Raw genomic sequence first — 27,661 nt, forward strand, 5'->3', positions numbered from 1 at the left:
GCACCCATTGGGCTCCCTATTAAAGCACAAATGCATAAAAATTTCATGACACACAGAAGGAAATAAAAACGATGATGGATTGTCTAAGTGTTTAACAAGATGGAAAAAATCATTTCCTCTTCTCATGATATGGGTGTTGCGGCCAGTTCTGGAAATGTACCTTGGCCAGTCTCTTCGAAGTGAAATTGAAGAGAAACAAGATGATTTTGGAGGAAGCCACACAGGGAGAGATCAAGTCCCAAAAGAAGTGAAGCAGACAGAAGAAGAAGGCAGTCTTGGGAGCTCATATGGAGTGCCCACCAGAAGGACTGAAGGAAGGACCTGTGTTAAAAGCCCTGCTAGAGGAGGTGAGTCCCATTTGTGGAACCTGACTTTGAAGTGAAAAACTGAAATTCGTCAAATTGCTGCTGAATATATCTCATTCAGCTGTGCTGTAGATATGAGTTTCCTAAATTTAAGAACAAAGGCACGTTTCTGATGATTCAGGACTTTTCTGTATTGTTCTGTACTATGTATCAGAATTTCATTACTTTTTGAGGCTGAATAATATTTCATTGTATGTATGTATCACATTTTGTTTATCTAGTCATTTGTCCAAGAACATATAGGTTGTTTCTACCTTTTCGTTGTTGTGAAAATGCTGCTGTGAATATTGGTATAGAGACATCTGTTCTAATATCTGCTTTCAATTATTTTGAATATATACTAAAAAGTGGATTTTCTTGTTCATATGGTAATTCTATGTTTAATTTTTTTTTTGAGGACCTGCCATACTGTTTTCCCTAGGGGCTGCATCATTTTGTATTTCCACCAGCAATGATTATACATACTTCCATCCATCAAGATCAAGTGGACTTTATTTTAGGAACACAAGGTTGGTTTAAGGGACAAAAATCAAGCAAGTCATTTCACCAAATCAATTTACAGAAAAAAACAAACAAACAAAAATAAAAACTTACAACCTTCTCAATAGATGCAGAAAAATTATTTGACCAAATTCAATACTCATTCATAATGGAAAAAAAAAAAAAACACCCACAAAGTTCAGGACACTAAGAATAGAAACATCTTTAATCTGATAAAAAAGAAATCTCTATAATAATCAACATCTTTTTATTGGTAAAATACTAAATGCTTTTCTGCTAAGATTAAGAACAATGCAATGATCTTACTTTAACTATTTTTATTCAGCATTTTATTACAGATCCTAACAAGGATAGTAAGGTAAGAAAATGATAGAAAGTATGATGATTACAAGGGAAAAGTGAAAACTCTTTCTTTGCAGATAATATGATTGTGTTGTAGAAAATCCTAAGGAGTCTATAAAATACTACTAGAAATAATAAATGGTTTTAGCAATGATACAAACCACTAAAATAAATGAATTGTATTTTTATAATAGGTATAATTGAAACTTGTAACAGATATTTGGAAAACAAAACATAATTTGTATTAATAATTATTTTTAAAAACCCTTAGAAGTAGTTAACCAAAAACATAAAAAAAAACTTCTAAACCAAAATCTCCAAAATATTGCTGAGTTAAATTTAAAAAGACCTAAAAATGGAGAGGTATACTGCGTTCTTTTTGGAAAATTAGATGTTGTTTAGATGTCATTTTTCCCCAAATGATTTGTGCACTTACTATAATCCCAATCAAAATCACAGCAGGCTGTTTTATAGAAATTAATAAGAAGATTCTAAATTTTACAAATAACTTCTCTAGATTATTTGAAACAATCTTGAAAAAGAACAAAATTGTAAATTTCATATTATCTGATTTTAAGAATTTTTAAAATCCAAGCTAATCAAGATTGGGTGGAATTTGCATAAGGAAGAACATAGAAGTCAAATGAACAAAATAGTCTAGAAATAAATATGCTCATAAGTGATCAATTGATTTTAAACAAAAATGCCAAAGCAGTTCAATGGGGAAAGGAAATTCTTTTCCAACAAATGTTCTATACCAGCTGCATAAACACATGTAATAAAATTAAACTTAACCCTATAATACAAACAAAAATTAGAAAGGAATGTAGACCTAAAACTAAAATCTAAAGCAATAAACTTTGAAAAAGAATATGGGAAAATACCTTTATGACCTTGTGGTATGAAAATATTTCTTGGCAAGGAAGCAAAAAGCAACAAGTATAAAGAAAATTAAATTTAAAAAATAGACTTCACCAGTAGTTTTTAAAAAGTGTCTGTAAAGAGATACTGTTACAAAAATAAAAAGGCAAGCCACAAATTAGAGGCAACATTTATAATATATAAATCTGAGAAAATATTTGCATCCAGAATACATAAAACATTTCTATAAATCATTAGTAAAAAGTTAACTAGCCAATACAAACAGGCAAACGAATTGAACAACTGCTTATGAAAAGGTATTGCAAGCCACTGAGCACATTGAACAGTTCTCCACTTAGGGACATATGAAGAGCTAAATTAAAGACTGACAACACTAAATGTTTGTGAGGATATAGAGCAACTAGAAGTTTAATACATTACTGATGGGGGTACAAAACAGTACGCTCGTTTTTAAAGGCTATTTAGCTCTTTCTTACAAAATTAAACACACTCCATCAACCCATTTCCCAGAGATTTCACTCAAGTACTTAAAAGGGAAAAAGGTATATGCCCACAGATAGCAGGGTGCCATGATGTTCATTGTATATTATTCAGAGTAGCCTCGAACTGAAAAATTCTAAATATCCTTAAGAAAATAGAAGATAAGTTTAAGTTTTTTATATATATAATTTCATTGAGGTCACTATTTTATTTTATTTTATTATTTTATTTTATTTATTTTATTTTATTTTTAGTTGTAAGAAATAAAAATACCATTTATTAACATCGTGGTGTTTTTCTTCATACTTTTTCAGTGCAAACATGAATACTCAAATAAATAATTGAAAATAAATTTATCACACTTGAATGCTATTTTGTAACTTTGTATCACACAATAGACTTTTAAAATGTAATCATAATGCCCTGTGGATTCTGTTTTTTTTTTCCTTTGTCATAGGTATTTCCTTAGTATGCTTTTCTTTCTTTTTCTTTCTTTTTCTTTCTTTTCTTTTACTCTATTGAAGAAATGGTTTAAATTTTCCCCCATCTATCTCCCGCCTCACACCCTCCCCTCTGGTAACCACTAGTTTATTGTCCATGTCCATGAGTCTCTGCTTGTTTGTCCTGTTCATTTGTTGCCTTTAGGTTTATATCCCACACATAAGTGATATCATGTGATATTCATCTTTTTCTGTCTGGCTTATTTAGCTTATTTTGATTATTTAGCTTAATTCGATTATTTCAAGGTCCATCCATGTTGCAAATGGCAGTATTTCATCTCTTCTTATGGTTGAGTAATATTCCATTGTATATATGTACCACAGCTTCTTTAGCCAAATATCTGTTGTAGGACACTTCGGTTGCTACTATGTCCTGACCATTGTAAATAATGCTGCTATGAACATCAGTGTGCAAATATCTTTTCGGATATGAGTTTTCAAGTCTTTGAGGTAAATACCCGGTAGAGAGATTGCTAGATCATATGGTAGATCAATTCTTAGTTTTTTGAGGAAACTTCATACTGTTTTCTATACTGGCTGTACCAATTTGCAGTCTCACCAGCAGTGAATGAGGGGTCCTTTTTCTCGGTTTCCTCTCCAACATTTGTTATTACTTATCCTGTTGATTATAGCTATTCTAACAGGAGTGAGATGGTATCTCATTGTGGGTTTGATTTGCATTTCCCTAATAGCTAGTGATGTTACGCATCTTTTCAAATATTTGTTGACCATTTGTATGTCCTCTAGGGAAAAATGTCTGTTTAAGTCCTCTGCCGATTTTTTGATTGGATCGTTTATAATTTTCTTGTTATTGAGTTGTATGAGTTCTTTGTATATTTTGGATATTAGGCTCTTATTGGAGGCTTTGCTTGCAAATATATTTTCCCATTCGAGTGGTTGTCTCTTTACCTTGTCGATGGCTTCTTTTGCTATGCAGAAGCTTCTTAGTTTGATGTAGTCCCATTCATTTATTTTTGCTTTTCCTTCTCTTGTTTTTGAGGTCAAATTTATAAAATCCTCATTAAGTCCAAAGTCCTTGAGTTTAGTTCCTATGTTTTCTTCTTTGCATTTTATTGTTTCAGGTCTTATATTCAGGTCCTTAATCCATTTTGAGTGAATTTTGGTGTGTGGTGATAGACAACAGTATAATTTCATTCATTTGCAGGTGGCTTTGCAGTTTTCCCAGCACCATTTATTGAAGAGGTTTTCCATTCTCCACTGTATGTTTTTGGCTTTTTTGTCAAAAATTATTTGCCCATATAAATATGGGTTTACTTCTGGACTCTTGATTCTGTTCCACTGATTTATGTGTCTGTTTTGCTGCCAATATCATGCCATTTTGATTACTGTCGCATTGTAGTATAATTTGAAGTCAGGCAGAGTGACGCCTCCAGCCTCATTCTTTTTTCTCAGAATGGCTTCAGCAATTCTTTTGTGCTTCCATAAAAATCTGATGATTTTTTGTTTCATTTCTTTAAAACATGCTCTTCAGATTTTGATAGGTATTACAGTAAATCTGTATAATGCTTTAGCTAATAAGGTCATTTGAATTATGTCGATTCTTCCAATCCGAGAACATGGAATATCTTTTCATTTCTTTGAATCTTCTTCGATTTATTTTAACAGGGTCATGTAGTTTTTAATATATAGGTCCTTCACATGTTTTGTTAAATTTATTCCTAGGTATTTTATTCTTTTTGTTGCAATTGCAAAAGGAATTATTTTTTCTACTTCTTTTTCTGATACTTCATTATTTGAATATAGGAACGCTATGGATTTTTGAACATTGATTTTGTATCCAGAGACATTTCTGTATTTGCTTATTGTTTCTAGTAGTGTTCTTGTGGAGTCTTTAGGGTTTTCTATATAGAGAATCATGTCATCCGCAAATAGTGACAGTTTGTCTTTGTTTCCTATTTGGATGCTTTTATATCTTTCTCTTGTCTGATTGCACTTGCTAGGACCTCCAATGTTATACTGAATAACAGTGGTGATAGTGGACAGCCTTGCCTTATTCCTGATCTTAGAGGGAAGGTTTTTAGTTTTTCACCATTAAGTATAATGTTGATTGAGGTTTCATCATATATGGCCTTTATTACGTTAAAGTACTTTCCTTCTATACTGATTTTGTTAAGTGTTTTGATCATAAATGGATGCTGTGTCTTGTTGAATGCCTTTTCTGCATCTATTGATATGATCATATGATTTTTATTTTTTAATTAGTTTATGTGATGTATCACATTAATGGATTTACGCATGTTGAACCATCCCTGAGTCCCTGGAATGAAACCCACTTGATCATGGTGTATAATCTTTTTAAATTGTTGCTATATTCAGTTTGCTAGTATCTTATTGGTCTGTGGTTTTCTTTTTTTGTGTTATCATTACCAGGTTTTGGTATCAAGGTGATATTGGCCTCAAGAAATGAGTTGGGAAGTATTGCCTCCTTTTTGATTTTTCAGAAGAGTTTGAGGAGAATAGGTATTAAATCTTTGAGTGTTTGGTAGAATTCACTGGTGAAGCCATCTGGTCTTGGATTTTTACTTTTTGGTAGGTTTTTGATGATTCTTTCAATTTCCATACTGCTTATTGGTCTATTTAGATTTTCCAGTTCTTTTTGATTCAGTCTAGGAAGATTGTATTCTTCTAAGTAGTGATCCATTTCTCTAGCTTCTTAAGTTTGGTGTTGTATATTTTTTCATAGTATTCTTGTATGATCCTTTGTATATCTGCGATATCAGTCATAATTTCCCCTCTTTCATCCCTGATTTTGTTTATTTGTGTTCTTTCTCTTTTTCCTTAGTGAATCTAGCCAGGAGTTTGTTAATTTTATTAACCTTCTCAAAGAACCAGCTCTTTGTTGCATTTATTTTTTCTATCTTTTTTTTTCAATTTCATTTATTTCTGCTCTAATTTTGATTATTTCTTTCCTTCTGCTGACTTTAGGCTTCATTTCTTCTTCCTTTTCTAGTTTTTTTTTTTTTAAAGATGAAGCATTAAGTTGTTTATTTGGGCTTGTTTTTGTTTTTAGAAGTAGACTTGTAGTGATGTGAACTTTTCTTTTATGACCACTTTTGCCATATCCCAAAAGTTTTGATGTATTGTACTATCATTAATATTCATTTCTATGTATTTCTTGATCTCACTTTTTATTTATTCTCTGACCTCATTATTCTTCAGTAGTATGTTGTTTAATCTCCATGTATTTGTGATTCTTTCTGTTTTCTTTTTGCAGTTGATCTCTAGTTTCAAAGCATTATGATCAGAGAATATGGTTGGTATGATTTCAACCCTCTTGTATTTGTTGAGCTAGCTCTGTGTCCCAGTATGTAGTCGATTTTTGAGAATGTTCCATGTGCCCTAGAGAAGAATGTATAAGCAGCTGTTTTGGGATGGAAGGCTCTGAAACTTTCAACTACGTCCAGTCGATCTAATGTGTCATTTAGGGATATTATTTCCTTACTGATTTTCTGTTTGTGAATTTAGATCTTTGAATCTTCCCCTTTATAGTCATTATTGTCTCAATTTGTCCCTATATATGCTGAATGTTCATTACTATCTTGTTATAGCAAATCTCTTCTTATTTTTAAGTTTATAATGCCATTTTCTTACTAAGGGTTGCACTCCTCTGCTTGTATTTGCCTGATGGTCACTTTACTACTAATTATGTATATATTTTTTTGTCATTTTGTTTTAGGCAAGCTGACCTCTTTCAGTATTTCCTATAGAGTAGGCCTCGTAGTGGAAACTTTCCTCAATTTTTGTATGTCTGGAAAGATCTTTATTTCTTCTTCATATCTAAAGGAGAGCTTAGCTGGATACATTATTCTTAGCTGGTAGTTATTTTCATTTAATAGTTTGAATATTTGATTCCATTCCTTTCCTTCTTGTAAGGTTTCTGCTGAGAAGTCTGACAATAATATAATGGGTTTTCCTTTATAGGTTACCATCTTCTTTTCCCTGGCTGCCCTGAGAGTTTTGTCTTTGTCATTGATTTTTGTTAACTTTAATACAATGTGTCTTGGTGAAGGCCATTTTGGGTTTAGATACTTGGATGTTCTGTTGACTTCTTGAATTCCAAGCTCCAGCTCATTCTTTAGATTTGTAAAATTCTTGTCAACTATTTGTCTGAAATGCTTTCTAATCCCTACTCCTTTTCCTCCCCTTTGAGAATTCCTATTATTCTTATGTTTTCTCTCCTGATGGTATCAGCTAGTTCTTGTATTTCTCTTTCTTTACTTTTCATTCTTTGGTTTCTCTCTTCTTTCTGATTCATTTCTAGATTTTTGTCTTCGATATCGCTGATCTTTTCCTCCATTTGGTCAACTCTATTTCCCAAGCTTGTTATTTCATTTTTCAACTCGTGCAGTATGTGTGTGTGCGTGTACGTGTGCGTGCGTGTGTGTGTGTGTGTGTGTGTTTAATCTCCAGAAAGTCTAGTCAGTTTTTTTTGAGGGTTTCAGTCTCCTTGCTAAAAAACGGATTCTGCTCATCTAGTTGTTTTTTCAGTTCCTGAAATTGTTTATATGATTATTTTTGGATCTCATTGAGTTTTTTCAGAAGTACCATCCTGAATTCTCTGTCATTTAAGTCACATATTTCTATGTTTGTAAGCTTATTTTCTGGAGATTTTTCTCTTTTCTTCTGAGATGTCTTGTCACCATGGTTGTTTTATGGTGTTTGATGGACTATTTCTTTGCATGGGTATTAATGGAAGTGTATTCTGCCTTTTTTTTTTTTTCCAGAAAGAAGATTTATTATATAATGGTCCCTACCCTGTTGCAAAGAAGGTGTTTCTCGTTGGTGGTTTCCAGTTGGTAGTGCCAAAGCCTCTTAGATCCCTGCTTTATATAAAGCCTTAATAATGCCTTTATATAATGCCTTTATTTTCTTGTAGATATTTAATCACACTTGCTACCCTTAGTTTCAGCCCCTATCAGTGTTAGCAATGGATTCTGTAGCGTTTGCTCAGATTCCCCTGGAACTCCGCGGTGTTTGGTCTCAGAGGGTATTCAGGGAGCACCCTCTGAGTTGAGGATTGAGGGCTGCGGCTCAGCCTTAGTTTTGCAACTGTGGCCAGTAAAAACCAATGTTGTTTTCCTGCTGTCCACTTTTCTGCTTTCTGCCCTGATGACTGGGCCCTGCTCTCTGTTGTGTGGAACTCACAGCACTGACAAGCAGTGCTGTTCAGGGAACTCGCCGCTCCCCCTACAAGGATCTCTGGCAGCTGCAAGAGGCAGGTTCTTTATTTCTCCTAGTCCTCCGCCCAACACCCAGAGTTCTCACCTGCAGCAGCTCTTATGTGCATATCCTATGCTCAGATGTGCTGGTGTGCAATTTGGGTGTTTTTTATTCAGTTTTAGATGTTCAGGTTATTGTTGTTTCAAAGGGAGAGATCTGGGGACTTCTCTCACTCCACCATGTTTCTGATGTCACTCAAAGTTTTGATATATTTATGTGATGGAATACTACTCAGTGTTATAAAATAATAAAACACTGGATAATGAAAAAAGGCACTGAAGAATTTAAAAAAAATAAATGAATCGAGTGAAAGAAAACAGACATAAAAGAGTATATACTATATGATACAATTTATAAAAGTTTTAAATATAGGAAAAATAGTCTATATTGATTAAAATCAGTGCTGTAGCTGCCTATGACTGCTGGGGAATGACTATAGGAGAGCAAAAAGGATCTATCTGAAATGATAAATATTCTGCATATTGGTAAATGGGCATATGTATTAGTTAAAAATCTTTGAATTGTGTACTTGAGATGTGCACATTGAATTGTACATAAAATTTACCTTAATTTAAAAAAAAAATCTTATCAAAGCTTTGCTAATAAATAAGAATAACATGAGCACCTGTTTTAGTCACACTGACTTTTCTACCATTCTCTAAATACCATACCCTTGCATAGTTCCTTACTCTCCTCTTCTTCTCCTCAAGTCTAAATGTCCTTTCACAATTTTTTTCCTTCCCTCTTCTGTATTCCAGCTCACTAACATGGTAATTTCTACTTACTCATCGATCGATTTATTGATAACTCTCTTCAGTTCTCCTCTTTCTTCATCTTCAGACCTTTTCTCATACCTCTTATTCCTATTAAGGTGTGAATGGCAAGTAGTATTTTAAACTGATGACTTTCAGTCAAATCTTTATTTTTTATAAGTATAAATCGTCAGAGCTCAGCGTCAATGAAGTAGCTTAAAATATTTTGTGTCATAAAAGTCATAAACTTAGAATTTTGTCTTTTACTTTTTCAATCATTTATTTAACTAACACTGAGTTTTTAGAGTTTTATGGATCTAGAGATATACTGAAGAGCCTTTAATCTGGGAGGAAGTGGGCAGACTTTAATCAAAAAAGGTCTTACAAATGTACATAAACGAAATGGCAAATGTTTCTGAAGGGGAGGCAAATCTTCAAGGATTCTTTATTCTTTTTTTCTATCTCATACATTTTACCCTCTATTCTACCATTGAAGCTCTGAAAAATCGTTCTGGTATGTCTCATCAATTCTGCGACCTTGCCTATTTATCTTGCACATGTCCTCTTGTTTTTCACTTTTCTGACAGTGACCCCTTATTTGCCTCTGTGATTCCAATTGTATCCATCTCCTTTCTTGCCACTTTTCCTTTCTCTTTTACTCTTCATCTTCTCACTGATTCTCTCCCAATTTCTAGCGAGCATAACTGTGGGCGGTTGGACTAAATCATGCCCTTTCATGTTTCTGTACCTTAGCATAAACTATTTCCTTCTTGTGGAATGCCTATTCCTAGACATTCACTCTATCAAGATCCATGTAGTTAATTAACTTCTTTGGGAAGCCTTAGTCTGCTCTCTCCTGTGCTCCCTTCTCTTTGATGACTTCTGCTTATTAGTACATGTGTCATTAGCCTTTTTACCTGCTAGATTGTAAACTCTTTGAAAAATACATCCTCATAAGCTATATATTCTAATTTCTATCCCAGTACATAACCTATTGAAAACATTTGATAAGTATTTGTTGACTGTTTCATGACAAATATTTAAAACTGTAATCAAACAGTTTTTGTTTGAAATGTGTAAGTGTATGTGTGTGTTTGCTTCATTTCATTTCGTTTTATTTTTAGTCTTATTCCTTTCTTTACATACAAGTACACACATGAAAAACCATTGATAAATGTTATTGTGAGAAGGTGCCAAAAGAAGTAACCTATATGGTGTCTTCTTTGGAGTTGAACATTTTGTCTTTTATCTCATGAGATAGATCTGAAACAATGGTCTTCATTGTAAGAAACTAATAAAGTCAAAACTGGCTTTAACATCAGTAACCATATTCGTAAAAAAAAGACTAAAAAATAACTAGTTAATATTTTTTAAGAAGATAGCTTTCTTTTACTCAGTTTACTTGTATGCAATTCACTGGCCCGCTTTTAACATGATGAGGATAATAGGTAGGTTTCAGTTAGTATCAAAATTAAAGTTTAAAGTCTGCCTCTAATTTATGAGTTTTTTGCTTGTGAGATATTTCCTAACTGGGACTGCTTCCAGAAGCACTTCACTGCAGCTTCATAGAATTTTCTCAACTGTTTTATTTGTTCCTTCTCCACACCTCTTCCCTAGTGCATAGAGGCACATCTGTCTGTTTTCTGCCTTATCAAGCATGCATCTACATCTGCGAGGAAAACTCCACTTCCTTGGCTAAAAACCTGTATCTGATTGTGGTAATAAAGCTCTACTTCCTCAGTTCAAAACATAGATCAGACAAGACCAATTACTTCAAATGACTCATAGTAACAGGCAAAGCAATAGTAGTCTTTTCAAAGCCTTTGAACTTCTATTGCTTCAAAGGTGTACTAAAATGTAGTTATGAGGCGATTGTCTAAAATTACCAAATTACCAGTTTCCCAAGCTTTGACATTTGTTATTTTGCATAACTAGACAAAGGAAATCAGTGAGATTACCTATGAGGAGAAAAAGAGACACTAAAAAAGCGGGGGGATGGGGGGCGGGGCGCATATTAAAAAGCAACTATGACATAGGTAAGGCTGGTGGGTTTGATGCTTCTTAAGGAAAGGACAGAAAGGACATCAATTAACTATTACTAAGAGTTTGGATACAAAGTTAAACAAGTGGATTTTTAAAATTTTTATTCTTGCCCTGAACAGAATAAAAATATATTACTCTGAGAATGATCAGCGAGTAGGATTTTTCTTAAAGGAAACCACTGTCCTGAAGTATTGTCTGAAACTTTGAATTCTGGCGAGAATTTTCTGATGTTCACTTGTGTGTCTGAAATGTCAAGAGTGGTGAACACTAGTCAAAATCCATAATGCCTGCCAGTTGTTTGGGGACTTGTGTGAAATGAATTAGTGATCATACCTGTTCCCATTCTTTCTCCAGGAACAAATTTAATCTTTCTTCAAGTGAAATTTTTCTGTACGTTTATTGCCTTCCTGCCATACCTTTTCAATAGCATAAAAGGTTTCTAAATTTATCTCTTGTAAACATATTTTAAAATGTCTACCTTCTTTATAAAACTTCTTCCTAAGCATGGTAGTTTATACAGAAAGGGGCAACAGAGTATAAAGGTCGTGGGCAAGTTTTCTAGAACCAGATGCCTTGGTTCAAATCCTGGCTCTCTGTCTATGCAATCAGCCTGGTTACTCTGAGCAGGTTACTTACTCTTAGTTTCTGAATGTATAAAACGGGGATAATATAATGTTATCTACTTCAATAGGTTGCTGTGAACATTGAATACATTAATATTTATAAAGCGTTTTAACCAGTACCTGGCACATGGTAAGCATTACATGTGTTTTGTAAAATGTTTAAGAGATGAAGTTATATATATTTAATTTACTTTTTAGAACTTAATTAAATTGATAGCACACTGATTTTGTTATTAAAAAGTGAGAAAATCTGATGAGGAATAATTTTGAAGCCCACTGCCTGAGCCTAAGGAAAAGTAGTTTGTAGTTGGAATTACCCGGTTTCTTCTGTAATCTGTACCACAGTGAACCACTAAAGTTTTATCTAGCTGGAAGTCCAGCGATCTTTACTGAAATAGTGAACTGAGCCTTGCCTCCAAATACCTTTGCTAATTTTCTTCGACTGTCATCCCTGTTAAAACAAGAAGCAAAAAATTCCCAATCATTGAAAATATACCCTTTCTTATAAATGAGCAATTTTATGAAGTGATATTATTCACACTTAATAAATATCTAGCAGTCAAGCATGATGCTAAACAATTCTTAGAAATTTAGGTCAACAGAGGCACTTCAGATTATTTAATTCAAGCCTCTCGTTTACAAAGGAAGAAAGAGACTTCAATGAAACAGACATATATAGGTTTCCAAGATCATAGTCAATTAGCAATGGATTTGGGCTATACCGTTAGAAAGCATACCTTTCCGAGTTAAGAAATCCTGAGTTCAGTTTCCAACACTTCCATGTCTATACCACTGAACACATCTAACTTTCAGGTTCCTCAACATTAAAAATGATAACGTGATAGTATTTGTAAGTGAGATAATAATTGTAAAGCAGTTAGCACATTGGCTGGCATGCAGCTAACTCTCAATAAAAGGAAACTTTTTTTTTTATTGTTAGTCTTATATCCTCCTGTGTGTCTCTATCATAAAGCCAAATACCAGATGTTAAAGGAAATACTGGTGTCCTCTACGTGATTATTCTCAGATAATACCCTATGCAATTTGCTCACCTTCATAGTCTGTTCAACATAAGGTGTTTTGCAAATGCACTGTTGGCACCTTGATTTGTCAGGCCAAAAAAAAAAAAAAACAACCAAACAAAAAAACTGAACTGAGTCAAACTTTCATATTCATATTTAAATATAGCACAAATCCTGTAAATAAACCTACAGAGTCAAGTTTTATCTTGTCTACTTTGTGTTATCCAGTTCTCGTACAGGAAATGGAGTGTATTTAATATTGATGACTCTGTATGTGTCATTTAATCGTCTCTATTGATTAGATTTCATCAGAGTGTGGGGCTTGGACAGAGCTTTGATTAGACTGTAAGGATTCTTTGCCGTTTTCTTTTACCCGACACCATATCAATGTACCTTCTGGTGTGATATCACTTTCACAATCAATATCTGAAAAAAGCCCTGCACACAGGCCTCCAGGAAGGGAAGGCACTGCCTCTAAGTCTCCTTATGCACATAGATTAAAACTCTTCAATTGAAAAATGTTATTATTGCATGTTTTAGAGCAGGATAGAGGAGAAAAAAGAACTGAAGGAGTCTCCATAGATTTCTTGTGTAATTTGCGCATCATTTTTTATTTAAAAGTGTCAAATTCTCCCTTTTAATGTTGGTTGACATTTGAGAATGGATCATTTTTATCAGTGAAATTTTACAGTTTCAATCTAGTGCTTTTTTCCCCTTAGATGTAATAATAGTCTATAAATATATTATTTGGGCAAATTGATATCTTAGACAGACTATTCTTGTCTAAATTCATTTTGCATGGATTTTACTGCTGTGAAACGTCCACTGGGCCTCCCGGACTAATCTTCTACTGAGGCAAAGTTTATTTTTCTATTTGCCAAAGTTGTTCCTCCACAAATTCACAGAGCTCAGGCCTCAGGTTTAAATAACACAAACTAAGTAGCGTTAAGCAGCAAATGTGTATCTTTATACTAGGTTCATGGAGTTTGTGGTGTTGTCTTAATGCTGACTGGAAAAGAGGCTGAGATGAAATGCTTATTTATCTCTCTTCTGAAACATGAAGTTTTCTAAAAGGTCAGTTGCTGGGATCTTGGTGGTCAGGGCTTAATGAAATGCCTGGAAGTATCTGAGGCAATTTCAATAATTTCAGACTATTTTAAGGATCAAAACCCTAGGGTTTGGAAATAATATATTCTATCATGTAAAATATAAATTCCCAATAAAGCAAGTTACCTGGGCATCAAGACACCCAGTGTTATATCCTGCGAGGCAAGTTTTGTGCCATAGAGTAGTAAGGGTGAATGAATGGGCAAAAATCATGAACTCCATTCTTCACTATCACTTTCCTCTTTCTTACAGTTTCTTACTTTCTATAACTTTAACATCTCCTCCTGCAGTTTCTTTTATCCTCGTCTTGTGTTATTCTTTTTGTTATATATTATTTTAGAACAGAGCTTGACAAGCTAAGGACAATGATCCACCTCTGGCTGCTTGTTGTGTAAATAAAGTTTTATTGAAACACAGACACACTCACGTGTTTAAGTCTTGTCTGTGGCTACTGTCCCATCACAATCCACAGAGATGGATTGTTGCAACAAGAACCATCTAGTCAGCAAAGTCTAAAACATTTGCTATCTGGCCCTTTGTGGAAAAGATTTGTAGACCCCTGTATCAGAACGACAAGGTTCCACTGTGAAAGGATAAGTTTTATGTGAGCTAAGTCAGAGGGAAATTCAATTCCTCCCTCCAATACCATCCTGTTCTCTGATAATAATTGTATTTTATGTATCCCATTTCTAAAGTATTGGATTGTCATTTCTACTTACATTTTCATATAATGTTCTCAATATCAGGAAATATTAAGTTGCTGAAAACATAGCTCTGTACATTTTTCTAGTGCATATTTCCTGACAACATCATAAATTATTCTTTTAAAAATATTTGTCCTGACTCCCACACCTCCTCCTGCCACGAAATGGTTAAAGTATATTGCTGCTTCTGAAGAGATAATGTATATATCTATATTTCTATATCTATATCTGTATCTATATCTATATCTATCTATATGTATATCTATAGATGTTTTTAATTTCAATTTTTTATAATCATGTGTACAAATATGTTTTTGAAAACATTATAAAATTAATTTTTTCCAAAGAGTTGGTTCCAGATCCTGATCATTACACTAAATGTAGACTTTTTATATGTTTAGGAAGATAGGATATCATGTAAAAATCTGTTTGTAACACAATAACTTCTACATAAATATATATTTAAATTTTTACACATTTATAATTAATGGACCACTGGTATGGAAATTATAACTCAAGTTAACTAAAGCAAAGATTCTGAGGGATGACTTTTCCCAAACTGAAGCAACCATAATTTGTTAAATATTTAGTATCAAGTATTTTAGGTGTAACATTTCAGTTACTATCCCTGCAACTCTGTGAAGAGGGTTGGAGTTGAAGAGACAATGACTCAGAATTCATTCAACTAGTGAGTTATAAGCAGGTATGTAGAATCTGTAGCTCAAGGTCCTTTGACATCATCAGGTGCTTCTTCTAACTGAAGACAGATCCCTGGGTTGAGGATACCAATTTCGCTAGGGATTGGGGACAGAGAGACTCGTACTTTCTCAGAACAGCCCCAGCAGCTTTGATTATTCCATTGAAAATCGAATACAAATTGGGTAAACAGTCATTATTCTGCGTGCCTTAAATCTATCAAGGCGTGGAACCTTGAGAGAAAGGTGTCTACTGCAATTCATGAAAGAATTGAGTGGAAAGAATTACCCCAAGTTTAGCTTTTATTTGCAGAATCTGAGCACAGATTAAGCGTGCTCACTTTCCTATGGCCCATGTTTGAAGTCATCGCTGGAGATGCTGCTGCTGTAATATGTAAAGAGATTCAATGACTCTGAGTCATCGAAGCTGCTTCTTACAGGGATCTGGGCTTAAAAAAAGAAAAGGGACATATCTTCTTGATCTGTCCTTCTAACATGAGGTATGTTTGTGGTTAACAAGTTTTGCTAAAACTTCTTTCTGACCAGGTCACTTCCCTGCTCACCAACTTTCCAAAAACAAGGAATAAATTTAAGATGCTTAGTACCTTCAGGCAAGCATCTCCTTGGCATATTTCACAACTTTTCTTGCTTCTAAAAGGGGAGAAGGAAGTTGCCTGAAAGTTAAGATTTTGAAGTGTAATGGCAGAGGTTGTTTGTTACCTAAAAGCTAAAAGTGGCCAGCAGTTGTCAGTCATTTTTTTTTTTTTTTTAGAAACCTGTCTGAATAGGCCATTCTTTTAGGCAGATGATGCAAAATAATCTCATCTTCACATATATCGGCATGATAATAACAGAGGCTAGGCAGAATTACTTCTCTGCGGGTTATATTCCTTTCTGGAGTATATTTTTTCTCTACATTTAAGCAGTCTTTTCTATAAATCGATGAGATAGTGAAGATGTATTTGTGTGTGGATTTGTATCTGCGAGTCCATGTGTCAGTGTGTGTGTCTGTGTGTTTGTGGTTCTGTGTCTATGTTCTTGTTAACCAGATCCTGCAGGTGTCGAGAACCTAAAGACAGAGTACAGCAGAAAGGGTATGAGAAAAGAGCCTCAATTCAGGATGGAGGTGAGACTTAGAAAAGGGTTTGGTTGGTTGGAGTCAAGAGCTTGTTCTAGCCTGGAGTGAGGAGGTCTCATGGGTGGCGTAATATAAGATGAACAAATCTAAAATGTCTTATTTTTAGGAGGAGAGCCAGTTTCAGGTTTTGTGATTCCTGAAACTTATACAATTTGGAGGGCCCTCTTTTAGAGAAAAAAAAAAAATTAGAAAACTATAAACATGAAATTAGGTACAGAGTCTTGGAAGAGAACTTAAAATCTTAGGTTTCTGTAGCTTTATAGTGAATCTGCTTCTGGTTTGACACTTACATTGTAACCTAATTTTCCTCTTGGGACCAAATGTTCTCATGAGTAGATGAAAAGTGTCCCATAGGGCCTGTCAGACCTCCTGGGAAGAGGTAAAACTGAAGTTGTGCCCTAGATTGTTTGAGGGAGGAAATTTGTTTTTTCTCAGGTCTCTGGAGGCTGGACCAGAGACCAAGGTTTAAATACACTAGAACTCTCTGGTCATGAAGATGGGCTGAGTTTTGCCACCTGGAGAAAGACTGAGATCTAAGCAGGTTAGTGCAGGTAAGGACCCCTGAGTACCGATCCATCCTGCAGCTCTGAGTATGGCTATCAGAGGAAGTAGTGGTGACTCAGTGCTAATCTCTACTGTCATCTCTGAATCTGGAGAAAAGTTGGCATGAATGGCAGATTAATTCTGCTCCTCTATGAAGAATCCAGGGGAGAGCCTTCTCTGTACTTAGGGTATGTGGTAAAGGGAGCACAGTACATTCCCTAGGTGTGAGTGGGACAGTAGCATCCTCATTGGCCCATGGGCAGCAGATGCAGGAACAGGATACTTCGGCCAAAGTACACGAGGGACTTAATCCTGAGTGGAAAGGAGATGGCATCTTGTAGAAAATAACTGGTGAGCATTTTGAGAGAGAAATAAGTTTCTGTTTGGACATACTTAGTCTCAAAGTCACTCTAATACATGTCCTTATCAAAGGCATCACAACTTTTAGGACCAGGTGGGTGTAACCTGATATACATACAGTCAAAACAAATGAACACTAAATATACATCCTCACATTTCTCGTCACTGAGCTTTTGTTCCCAAGTTCCTTTCTTCTTCCTCACTATCTGCTCTTCCTCATCTATCTGCCTTTGATAACATTTGATAAAAATGATCTGTTCTATGAGGTCCAGCTCAACTGACCATAAAATCTGTAAACCTTCCTTGATTCCCCCAATCACAAATAGTCTTTCTTCTTGAAACACTTTGTCTTAATGTCTCTTTATGTCTCTTTACACTGTCACCTAGAAGTATGGTTACTTTTGCGCATATCTGGACTAGCCTCTTTTGTCTATAAGGATTGGAAAGTCACTCAGGTTATCTTAAATCTTTTGAGTTTATGTTTGCTTATTAGTATTTGTATAACAGTGAAACTGCATACCAAAATCCAGGGAAAACAAGGAACAGACCTAGAACTGAGCTTCCCAGATGGAGACAAAGTTGGAAACTGAAGGAACTTAGGCAGCTGTAGGTATGGCAGTCATCTTCACTGACTGGCTGGGCCTAGCATCACATAAACTCTGCAGAAAGGAGTCATGACACAACTCATTCATCTTTATATGGGAACAAGCTAGTACTGCAAACACAGTGAGGAGAGGGCGGGTATTAACTATATGGTACACAAATAGGATGAAGGTTGCCTGGATTGTTTCTTGGAGGAGGATGTCATTCTAATAGCATACTGAATAAACTTGGTTACCCATATATTAATAATTACACTTTTCTCATCAGCATCTCTTCTCCTCAGAGACGAAATCCTTTCATTGAAAACGTCATTATGTACTATGACAAGGCTTAGTTTCCAGACTCTCATACTCTAATCTCCATCTTACTCTTTATGTGTCCGTCTCTCAGAGCAAGATCCTTGGCACATAGTAGGTTCTTAATAAGTATTGAATTATAAGTGGCTAGAAACCAGCTGTGACATCCTTCTGCATACACATTATATATAAATTACCAGGGTTTGGGGACTTTTTTCCCTTTAGTTTGTATTTTCACTAAGAGAAGGAGAGGAGTCATTATTCTTTGATGCATGATGCTGTTCATTTCTTATATAGGTAAATTGCCCATCCAGAAAAAACGGTACATAATTGTACTGGAAATATGATTCTGTGGTTTATGAGAGCTATTTTATTATCTGACTAAATTAATTTATGTAGAAGAAATTAAAAGATAAAAAATATATCTTCAAATATTAAATAAATGCCTTAAATTGAATCAAATTCTTGGAGAAGACATGAAAGCTCAGCATCTGGGTTCAGGATGGGGATGAGGAAAGGCTGGTTTGCTGAAGAAAAACAGGGAGTATGTAGTATGTTGTGAAGAATAATCCTGAATTGGCATGAGCCAGAAAGGTAGGATTTATTTGCTTCTTTGAACATTAGTTCATATCCTTCACGTTCATTATCCTGTAGACCATTAAGCTATTTTATGGGCAAAGGAGAAGTTCAAGTGCAGCACAAGTTGCCAAAAGGATTATGAAGTTCATTTTGATTGATCAATAATTAACTGTACCTTGTGAAATTACAGGCTTGACTAACTGTGGAACGTATTGTAGTGAACAGCCCAAGCTGCCAGAAAGAACAGAGAACAGAGAAGACAAAAGAAAAGCAATGGAAACCGAAACATCTGTCCCTTTTATGCTGCAAGAGCTGGTAACCAAGATCTTGCCGTGTCTTTCTCTATCTAAAGTACAAATAGCATAAAGCAGGGATTGGATTGATATGAGACACTACAGAAGACTTTTGCTCATAATTATTTCTAGCACTTTTTTGAAGCTCAGGGATAAAACATTTCCAATTATTCATCAAGCTGTTGGAACTCATAGGCCTCTATAATAGGGATTTAGCAGAATAACAAATAGCACACAAGGATACAGATGAAAGGAAGAAATGTGAAGCCATTATTACCATAAAAAAGCAAATGACTATTTGATGGAATTAGAACAATACAGGGAGTCAGAGACAGATGAAACAAATAATGCTAATTGATAAATACATGGCTGTTTAGCATTAATTTGAATTATATCATGGCTGTGAAATGAATAATACCTTTCATTTACCTTTTGAAAGATTACTGTTCTGGACTTCATATTGTCTCAGTAGTTCTTGGAAAAGCTGACCACTTTCTTTAGATCACTGATAATTTCAATTTTTAAAACATTCTAAATTTTTTTTTAAAGTAATAAAGGGAAATTCCTTTTACTAATATCTGACAGCCCTTGTCTATCCCGAATTATGACTATTTGTATTTCTCATTTACAGCTTGAGTGTACCTACTTCTCACTAGGTTTTGAGCATTGTTCAGCACAGACAAATGTTAAAATATAAAACGAATCTTAAACGAAGCTTAGAACTGACTGTACCATTTGCAGTTCTGTAATTCCTTTACATACATTTCCTCCTTTGTCAATACAGAGAAAAGTTAAATTATCAATAGATAACAGTAATTTTAGCACAAATATGTTTTAAAAATTGCCTTTGGTAAATTTTTAGATTCTGAGTGGTCTCAAAGTGGAAGGAAAGGATGATGAAATCACTCTCTAATGACATGTAGCTGAACCTTCCTTTCAACAGTACATGTCAGACCAGGTACTAAATTGCCTTTCCAAAAATATTGTTTTTAATGTTTTAGTTACCTCTGATTAGATGATGGATTTGTATTTATTTTCTAATAACAAAATATTTGAAAAAAATATATACCCCCAAAATCCAAATTTAATGGCAAGATGGTTTCTCTAAGAATTTTATTGTCCCAAATTGCAAAAACTCACCCACTGGTTGTTCTACACAGGGATGAGGTGAAGATTCAGTGGCCCATTTCATCATGAACTCTGCTTACCCCAGGGTGAACTTCGGAGAGCAGAGAGCTATTCAAAGACTAGGCAGATAAGGTCTTTGAGGTTTTGTATAGTTTGTTTTTATTTTTGTTTTCTAAACTCCGTGTTATATATAACTCAGTTTTTTAGTTTGAGACAGAAATAGTATTTGCTGGAGTAGTCAAGCATATAAGACTCATGATGGCACACAGCATAATAAAATAAATCAGTTTTGCTACCTAGTAATGTGCTTTAAAGACTTAGAAAGTTAATTTGCAGTTTAGGAAGGAGAAAGTTTATAAATTAAAATATATCTATCACCGATATGATATTAATAAATATTAACTCTACTAATCGTCATAATTGTAGTTGTAAATGCAAGAACTCTTTCTGGTCAGTCTGTGGAAGGAAAAAAAGTAAAAAGGGTGAGATAGTATAGGACCCTGGAAAAACTAAGACTTTTAGAATACCAGATAGGTCAAGAAATACATATCTATGAAATAAGATTTCAACTTTTTTTTTGAAGAGAGAAAGCAGTACACATTGGGAGGGGACAGGTGGAGGATAAAAAGGTATCTAGTCATTCTATGACTAGAATTTGAAGTTACCCCTGTGACTGCAAATAATTTTTAAAAATGAACATTTCCCTGTTTTCCTGTTACACTAGATCTGTAGCATGTTACTTTAAAAATGAAATAAAGCTTGTGTTCATAGTGACAGCCAATAACACTACAGAATAATAATCAATTGCTATTTGTAGCAGCAGGACTAGCAGTGGGGGCAGATCAGTGCAAATTACTGTCACTGTGTGCTGTCATGTATGTAGCCAGCTTGTAGAACCCAAGACAAATGATGCCCTATTCAATGGCACGAGACAGTACTTAGTCATACCTGCACAACAGCAAAAGAATGCTGGCTGGCATCAAATATAACAGGAAAGTGGATATAAATCTAGAATACTGATGGGTAAGAAAAATAAATTAATCCAGCTAAGAGTGCTGCTCCCAAGATTCAAAGTTAAATGCTTGTACTTTTTTTCTATGAGCTGGAAATTGGTGAATTATAACTGTCTAGGGATCTACAAAAAGGTTTGATTTTTTTTAGTGAACACCAGAGAAGTCTGTGCTGTACTTTATTCGAACATTGCAGAGAGATGACTCTAAAACCAGATATTGAGTATGAATCACTCATTATGGCCGACTTGAATGACAAATTCAAATGATCATTTATTTCACATACAAACAAGAAACAACCAAGAGGGAGAACACCATGTTTGTCAATACCATAGATCATTGCACTAATTTTTTAAAATATTTTTAATGGTATATTTAATTCAGAGAAAGAAAGGAAGTCTCTGGTCTATCTTTGGGAAATTCTTAAATCTTTTAGCAAATCGAGCAAGTAATTTTGATGCTAGAACTACAGACTTTCCACCTTAGTCTCTGATAAATCAGGCCATTGGTTTTTCTCTTGAGAGATAGGTAATATAGATAGTAATTGGAGAGAGAGGAGCAAGTACATTCAAATCCATAAAAGAAACCAGGTTGAGCAAATGACAATATCCTGATCCTTCCATTTCTAACACTCCACAATTATTAATTAAGCTGGCAGAGAGGTATATTACTCATTCAGGAGAAAAATGTTTCAAATGTTACCTTGAGTAGGATCAGACACAACTGCATAATTTACTGCACGATAGTTAAATTAATCTGTGGTATCCTTGTCCAAAAATAATTAAGAATTTCAAGACCACAGCAGCAAACCATTAAAACAAGTGTGAGGTTCTCTAAATGGATGATCTCTTATGACTACTAAGATTATACACCCATGAAGTCAGCCATCAATGTGATAGTTCATCTTCCTATGCTTCAGCCTTGCCACACACTAGCCTGGTTTGGTTTATGTTACTTAATCAACCCTCAACGAATTGATTTTTAAAACAAGTATTGCAGACTGATAGCCTGAAGGCTGAAGTTTGCGTGGAGTCATATTTTGTTCACCTGAGAGGTGAATGATATGGGTCAATACTGAATGACAGCTGATCCCTCTGGATGGGACTTCCTCAGTCAGTCCCTGTTATTTCTTATGCTTTTACAATGAGCCATTTTTACCTCTTATTTTACCTGCCTCATCTCTGTTAACATCAATAAAAAGGTAATAAAGATCTCTAGCCAGCATTTCCTGCTCTTAATTGCTGTGCAGATATAGTATTAAAAGCACCATGCTGATAAAGCTATGTGGATCTTAAGAAAATATTAGTTCACGCACAAATAAGTTGAGAGTGTTGATGAAATCCATATTCTGTAAACTATGCTTCCAAGAACAATTTGCATTAATTCAGTACCTGTTTTAAGAAAAACCTGTTAGGAAGAAATGCCACTCTCTACTCTGTTTACTTCACTGATCTAAATGGAAAAACCTCAAAAATTCACTTATCAGTATGCTGAGCTACTTACAATTCTGAAATCACATTAAAAGCAAATAACAAACACCAAATGGTAGGAGGTGAGGGTGGGAAGAAACACTTAAGTACAATTAGAGGAAATTGAAATGACCCTCAGAAGCAAACTGTGACGAATTGAAAATAGTAACTCTTTTCACAAGTAAAATGACTTTATCAAATAGAAATGTGACAATTCACTTGATTGTTAAACATGCCAGTGGTTCAATATAGTGATTTTCTTATTGATAGTCCATGTTATTTAATGGCTTAAAAATATAACTGCCTTATAACTCCATCATGGACAGAATCCAACTACAAAACCAATGTGCAATTTTATTGGTTTCAACTTGCTAGATTATTTTAAAGGTAGAAAGTCTATGCCAACTTAATTGTAATTAGTTAGACTTCACTTCTGGGCTAAACTCACACGTAGGAAGATGAACAAATCCTAGAACATTTTTTGTAAGTCACCATATTTTACTACTTCTTCAACTTTCCAACTAATGAAATGTAGAACTTAATATAAATGTTTGGTCTCTGCTGTATTTTACTGGTAAAAGCTGTTTGCCTTCTTTGAAGCATTTGGAAAAAAGAATGCACATAGCAATAACCCTTGAGTCAAACTTATGCCACAGTCAGCCACCTTTTCTGAAATGTCAGGTCTATATAACTTCATATTATAGGTTTTTGTTTTTGTTTTTTTATCAATTCTGCCTCTATAACCCAAACTGTCATTTCATTCAAAGAAATATTTGCCACCTAAACCAGCATGGATTAGAACTATCTTTAGGAGATTACCTTTAGAGTATTATTGGTGTTTACCTGGCAGAGAACAGATAAAGCTACTGCTACCATTAATCTAATTTTCCTGAAGCCATTATTATAAACATCTCTTTTTAATGATAAAAGCTATGTAAGGACTTTAGCTCTTTCTGTTTAAAATATTCACTACACAGCTGAAACATTAAACTAGGTCTGTTAGATGTGATTTTTTTTTTTTTTTTAAGTTAAGGAGGAGCATGTTTCCCAGAGAGAAATCTATCTCATGAGAGTGTAATTCACTTGGCCCAGGGAGACTATAAATCTAGCACCACTAGCCCATATTTCTGGATTATTTTCTCTTCATGAAGTAATCAAGGTATTATCTACTCTCCTTTCTTGATTGTCGTTTTTCTACATTGATATTCTTTTACAACTGGTGAATTTTATGTCATGTTTTCTATAATATCTACCCATCTCTTGAGTAAGAAATATGGCTTATGGAAACATGAATAAAACTTGGGCTCAACAACAATGGATTGGCACCAAACAGAAACATGCTTTGCACACATTCTATCTTTATGTAGAACCATCTGGAACAAAATGGGTCATGGATGATGATGCTGACTGTGCAACTCTGTGGTTGACTAACCTGCACAAATACATGTGTCTGATAAGTGTCAGGGCAAAGATTTACACCTATTTTCAAAGGCACCAGCTCTTTCCATTGTGCCATGCTGTCTTTCTTCAGGCTCTGTGGGTAACAAGCTTCTGTGACTTAAAAGCCTTACTAATAAATGACCCAGATGATTTCTTTGAGGATTTTTGTTTAGCTTGTGTTGGAAGCAAAGTTTATAGAACCGGGATTTCAAAATAAAAATGACTGCCCTTTTCTCTCATGACTCTAAAACAAAATTAAAACTGGAATCTTTTTTGAATTTAGATTCTCAAGAAAGAAGCAAATACCATATAAACAAGTTGATAGCAGGGATTATTTTGAAGTATTTTTTTTCATGGTATCAAAGACTCTATTTAGATTGCACGTAATTGCTTAAAATTGAAATTTAGTAGAATCTTTTGAATCATAAGATAAATATCAACCTTTATTTTTTATATTTTTAGCGTTAAAAGTATTTTAGTATTAAATTTAAATCTTTAAAAAACAGTTATTTATTCAACAAACATGTCCGAAGGGATAGTATACATACAACAATGAATGTATAAAGGGATAGTGTACATATGATGACAGATGTCCTCTCCTCAATTTGCTTTTAATGATTAATAAAGTACCTATGTAATTTTTCTTAATTAACTAAGATACTAATTATGCAGTTCTCTTCCTAAAACCATGGTTACATGGTAGTATAGAGCATTAAATATAACACATGGGGAGGAAAAAAAGACTCACATTCAAGTATATTAAATAATAGGTAAAAATATCAATCTCACAATTATTTCATATATTAGTTTCTTTGTGTGTGTGTACTTTAAAAAAGTAAAATGCAAACTCAGTGTTATAACAACTTTGTCAGTTAACTAATTTTACAATCTGTAATTTCATCACAAATTTTCCAAGTACTATAAACACTATTTTTGATGCCCTTTCTACATTTTCTGCAAACTCCCATGATAAATAAATAGCAGTGTATTCAACTCCATCATTCATTGGTAATCCTGTTCCTTATAAATAGACAGAAAAGGAATCCTAACAAAGCTCATTTATTTTATGTAGCATGTACATGATAAAGTACATATTGAAATTTACATTAAACTAAAAACTCACATTGAATGTTTGCTTGCAATGCTGACAGTATGCTCACAACTCTTGGTTCCAAAAAACATTGTGAAGAATATTAATGATCTGAATTGTAAGAAATGCAATAGCATTAAATAAAGGTAGTGAAAACTCTCTGGTTCTAATTTGTAACCCCTCTCTTTTTTATTTCCTTTACCATTTCCTTTTCTTACATTGGATTTTATCATATGGATAGGTATAGCCTTATGGGGAAATGTGAGAGTGATTAAATAGAAGAACATAAAACAAAGTGAATGGATCTGAAAGTCAATACTTAACTAAATAAAATGTGCTTAACTTGCATTTTTACTAAGAAAAAAATAAAACTAAGTGGAAACTATTTTATTAATAGTATACTATTTAAAAGCCTAAATATTAAAAATTGATAAAAAAGATTGTCAAAAATTGTACTGCACTATCTTGTCTTACTAGATGGTGGTAAGAAATAACTGAAAAACCAGAGAGCAAGAAGGTAAAACCTCAAGCAAAGAAAGGCTGATGCCAGTGACAAGATTCAGAATAACCTTAGGGCTCAAATGCCCAAGAAAGGAAAGCCTACCACATCTGAAATCCTATTAGAGGAATTGGCAAGTATTCCAGATCTATGGAAAGCCATGTGCAAGAGGAGAGATTTAGCAGTTAAAACCAGGATTGTAAAGAAAAAGGAGATGGTTTTGCTACTGTCACAAGCCAGTTACTGATGACAAGAGTAGTGGTACCCAAGCGTTTAAATTTGTCAATATGCCTAGTTATTATCCTACTGAAGATGTATCTCAAAAGTCATTGAGCCACTGCAAAAAACTCCTTTGTCAGTATGTGAGAAAACTAAGAGTGTTACTTCCAGGACCATTCTGTTCATCCCCACTGGTCACCATAGAGGTGAATGTGATTTTCTTGAAGTAGCTGAAGAAGATGTTACTTGCGATTGGACCTCTGGTCTTCCATTTAGTTTCTCTTTGTTGAACACAAAATAAATTTGTCATTGCCGTCTTCAACAAAATTGATGTGAAAATCCCCAAACATCTTATTCATGCCTACTTCAAGAAGAAGCTGCAAAAACCCAGCCATCAAGAAGATAAAAGCTTTGACACAGAGAAAGTGAAATACCAGGTTACACAGCAGTGCAAGATCCATCAGAAAGAGCTGGACTCTCAACTTACACCCAAAATTAAAGCTGGTCCTTATCTCTATGGCTGTGTTTCATGTTCTCTCTCACAAATGGAGATCATCTCCCGAATCAGTGCTCTTATTTTCTAACAAATAACTCTAAAATGACTAAAAGTTTAAAAATATTGTATTGCTTTAAAAGCCATTCATATCAGCATATGTTTTCAATTTAATTCTTTCATCTCGAGATTTTGGTACAGAGAGCAAGTTTACATTTGTCCTAAATAAAATTTTCACAATAGCCAAGTTTTAAAAATATTTCTTTTAAAGTTGAATAACATTTTTTTTGTCATCGACAAGTTTGATCCCATATGCAAATTGTAACAGGTAATGAAGGATTGTTCCTTGTAAAATAACTATTAAATACAAATTACAGTATTATTTTCCCCAGAGATAAAAAAGTGAGTTTTTTAAAAATACAATACTACCTAAAGTCATGATACTATTGACATATGGAGTTTTCAACAAACCTGAATTTTATCTTTTACTTATCATATACAAGATAATATGAATGTAATAGTTAACAATTTTAAAAGATATTAATTCCATTTATAGAAATAAGAATTGATACTAATAGAGTATATATTCAATATATAAGGAGATTTATATTATTTTATTTAATAAATAAATTATTAAATTTTAAAATTTAATTATTAAATTTTTCTTGGTTTGGAGAAAAATCTTGATTCTACAGAACATATATATATATAATGCTTGAAAATAAGAGTAATGCCTGGCTAATGGAGGACTCAGAGGGAGAAAGGACTGCCTGATATTTAGGAAATTATTGAAACTACCACTAGAAAAGTAATTATTAGTATTTCAGTTAAAAAAAATTAACAACCCTGTATAAAACTTACAGGAAAATTGACAACTAACTATCCAACCACTAGAGAAGTGATTCATTTCTCAAAGATGTTCATTGAGATATTTTGAAGCACTTAGGATTCATCAAAATGTAGCATTTGTAATATGGGAAAATAGCCTTCAATAATAACCCTTCCCTTTAAAATGGTGGCAATTGCCAAGGGCTTAATATAATTTGGCAAAAAGTGCCTTGTGTACTTCAATCAAGAGCTGATTTAATCTTATTACAAAAACTATAATGGTTTTATTGAGCTCCTATCTAGTCTGTATTGGTCTAGTCATGTTGATGGGAAATTACTTCCCCTTTTTGTTCTTTTAACTTAAGATGTTTTGGAAAAGGAAATTAAACTTAAAGTTATCAAGATAATGTTAGAGT

At 34.0% G+C, this 27,661-nt stretch overlaps 1 pseudogene; it reads left to right on the forward strand.

Moving 5' to 3' along the window:
• Nucleotides 1–154: 154 nt before the first annotated feature.
• On the forward strand, nt 155–26,508 carry LOC120597113 (60S ribosomal protein L6-like; annotated as a pseudogene).
• The last annotated feature ends 1,153 nt before the right edge of the window (nt 26,509–27,661 follow it).

Source organism: Pteropus medius, unplaced genomic scaffold, assembly GCF_902729225.1.
Source record: "Pteropus medius unplaced genomic scaffold, Ma_sr-lr_union100, whole genome shotgun sequence".
Lineage (NCBI taxonomy): Eukaryota > Metazoa > Chordata > Mammalia > Chiroptera > Pteropodidae > Pteropus > Pteropus medius.